Below are 3,682 nucleotides of genomic sequence, written 5' to 3'. Positions count from 1 at the left end.
AATGCTAACCAATGCGCTTAGTACCGCATTTAACCTAAAAGAAGATCCCATGCAATTCTATGAAATTTTCGTATAAATTCTGCGGCCATATATTTAATGCAGGGCATTAAGTAACCTACCGCTATTGTGGTCGATGTTAAACGTAAGTAAATGATATGGAGACTATTTATGCACGCGGAAATTTGTTCATTTCTAAGGCTATAAAGTAGTAGTACAAGGAAAATTTCATAAAGATGTATAATCTTCTCGTGGTCGCCTGTGTTAGAAAAAAAAACAATGCGACAGAACTGTAATAGACTGCGATCAAGCATTCCATTCATTTTTCGCCAGTGAACAGACCCCTGTCCCACTGAGCATAGGGCACAAGGTATGTACACCCTGGATGGGATGCAATACCTGGAGAAGCTAGATTTAAATCACAAAGCCTGTGAGATGAAGCAAACCACTGCCCACAGAGTCACAGCGTCTTCCTGATCGAGGTATCCGCTTTGTAAAAACAGTGGTGTTACTCAAGCGTGAAACGTTTGGCGCTTTTGTACTGTATATCTACTCCTTGAATTCAATATTTTCTCTTTTATAAACTATCCAAACATTTAAACCCAATTTACTGTTCTCAAAGCGTTCCAGAGTAGTTAAAAATGTTTACTTTGGCAGAGTTGTTGACGAAATTATCTTCCAGGTATCAATTCCAGGTGGCATTAATGCTTAATTGTTGTTAAACTACATTGTATTATGTTGAAGTGCACCCGTAATACTGAAATCACCATTAAAAGTGTATACAAAAGCACCCTTTGTCCATTTAGGACGATAAATTCATCATCCATCTTCTAGCCGGTTGTGCTGGTCAGGGTTTCAGGCTGTGAAAAGGGAGCAGAGATACCGACAGGCAAAGGGGAAAAACATGACTACAGAATGAAAAAACCATCACAAGTCATTGTGGTTGTGAAACTGAAATGAACCTTTGCCCAGTCCACTACCAGCAGGGCAAGGCTACCACATGGTAGGGCTGGATTCACTTAATACCGCCTAAAATGAACTCTAGGCCTTCTGTAGCCAATGGAAGTCAACCCCCTGTCCTCTAGGTTATGGGAAATACATTTTAATTAATACAGACACCATAGCCAATTTCGAGGAACCCATTAGCCTAGTTGCACATCTTTAGACTGCTGGAGGAAAACAGAATATTTAAAGGACACCGGTGCCACACACATGTTCTGGGATGTCTTATATCAAAGTTGTATACACATATTAAGAATGTGTATCAGATGGTTCATTTCTGCTTTTTACAGAAACTATTAGTGACTGTTGGTAAAAGGGGTAAGGATTTTGACCAGCCAGTACAAAACATACCCTATGCTTCCTTTTGAAGGACATGAGCAGGTTCTCCTTCCTGAAACACTTAAAATGCTCAAAACAGGAACATTTTAATAAGCAGAAACTGTTAGGTGGGATATATCCCCACCACGGAAGTGTATGTAATCTGTATCACCTCCATTAGGACTTTCCAGCTAATGCTTCAAACTTAGGTGGAAAAAAACTTTTTTGGAATGGGAGACATTATGCCTTACTACAGGGATTTGAGCTCGATGGTGTATGTGTGTGTGTCTGTGTGTGTGTGTTTACACATTACAGACCAGAAGTTTGGTCCCACTCTTGGATTTAAAACATGGATTTTAACTAAACTATACACTACTTTCTCAAACTTTTATTACAAGAAAATATTAGAAATACTTATGACACATGTAACCGAATGCTTCCAGTATTTTATAGCTTGTAGTAACACATCATTTAAACACAAAAGCTGCAGTTGGTTTTGAAGAAGATATATCGGGTCCGTATTTACTGCATTGACATTCCCTCTATTTACTAATGTCAGAACTTGACTTGGTTTGGGCCTCTCTTGGTTGTGTCTTAATAAATTAAAGGATAGCCAGTTGTCTGCCTTGTCCCAGATCAGTTTGTGAGAGGTTTCATGTACTGTCTGCTCCTTGTTTAAGTCTTCTGTTGGATCATCTTCTGCATCACAACTGACAAGTTAAAATAAATTTTTGATAATTAGTTCTTTTTATGTTTGGCTTTCTCATTGCCAAATAGCCAGAAAGTTGAATAACTCTAGGCATGAGCGACCTGCTGTTTACAGAGAAAATGGTCGACAAAGAGCAACAGTCACCAGAAATGGTCTGGAGCAAGGGAAGTGACATGACATTCTGAAAGTCAACACTTAGTTGTGACGTATAAAAGAAATCGGAAGATGACTGCAGAGGTCTGAGGGCTGCGATTAATTTGAACAGAGGGAAACCGGTTATCTACATAATACAGTCAAGCAAAGACTGAGAGCAGCTGGACTGCATGGTCGAGTTGCTGGCAGAAAACCTTCACTTTCGTGATATTAAGAAAAAGAGCCACTACAGGCTTAGCAACACTGTCACTGGAGTGTTCAGGACTGGGAGCGAGTCTTCCGGACGGATGAAAGTCCATCAATGGGACGACTTGGACCAACATGAATTAAATTGAGCGTTTAGCAAATGAGACAGAACTGTTTGCCTGCTTAAAAAGGTTCTGGGAGGGTTTGGATACAGGTTATTTCCAAATATTGCTGTAAAGGATGCTGTGAATCTGTGCTGCTGTGATAAAGGCAAGGGGTGGTTATTTTGATGAAACTGGTACTTAAGACAGGGGCGGCATGGTGGTGCAGTGGTTAGCACTGTTGCATCATATCTCTGGGTCCCAGGTTCGATTCTCCGCCTGGGTCACATGTGTGTGGAGTTTGCATGTTCTCCCCATGTCATCGTGGGGTTTCCTCCGGGTACTCCGGTTCCCCCCACAGTCCAAAAACATGCTGAGGCTAATTGGAGTTGCTAAATTGCCCATAGGTGTGCATATGTGAGTGAATGGTGTGTGAGTGTGCCCTGCGATGGGCTGGCCCCCCATCCGGGGTTGTTCCCTGCCTCGTGTCCATTGCTTCCAGGATAGGCTCCGGACCCCCCGTGACCCAGTAGGATAAGCAGTTTGGAAAAAAAATGGTACTTAGACACTCGCATTCATTAAAATGTAGTAGGGTATGCTGGACATCTTGATAGATTGAGGTCTCCAGGCATCACCCCCCAGGAGGAGTAGGGGAAATAAAATGTACAATTAGTCAAAACCAGCCTCCTTGACTTTTTCCCGCTAAACTTTTGATGCGTGAGGCATATACCATTATAGGCGCTAAAACTACTTTCAGGATTTACCAATGAGACCATCTAAAAATGGTTGAATAATCAGCAGTGTGTTGCATGTAGGGTGTTTGTACAAGAATCAAGAACAAATTGGAGTGGAATGTTTATGTTATATTGAATCAGGAAATTTGGTAGGCAGTAGGGTGAGGTAAAACCTCTGAAATAAAAAGAGATGTACAATATTGCACAATTGTATGTACAGAAAGCTGTCAGACTGACCCAAGTCTTTGAAGTCAGTCTCAACTCACCCCATCTCACTGAGCCCCCACCCTCCCGCCCAGGGCCTGCTGCAGAGGAACACGTTCCTTTCTGCACCTTCTCCTCATCTTGTTTACTCATGTCCCTGTTGCACACATCGCAGCCCTTTGCACTGGTTTCTGCCTTACAGACTGAGGACACGCTGTACTTTCAATGAACTGTCCTAAGGGAATTGAACAGTAGATATACAGTGTGTGTGTACTGAG

The sequence above is a fragment of the Brienomyrus brachyistius genome, chromosome 13 (genome assembly GCF_023856365.1).
Source record: "Brienomyrus brachyistius isolate T26 chromosome 13, BBRACH_0.4, whole genome shotgun sequence".
NCBI lineage: Eukaryota > Metazoa > Chordata > Actinopteri > Osteoglossiformes > Mormyridae > Brienomyrus > Brienomyrus brachyistius.
The sequence above is the reverse complement of the archived record's forward strand: the minus strand, read 5'-3'. Positions refer to the sequence as shown.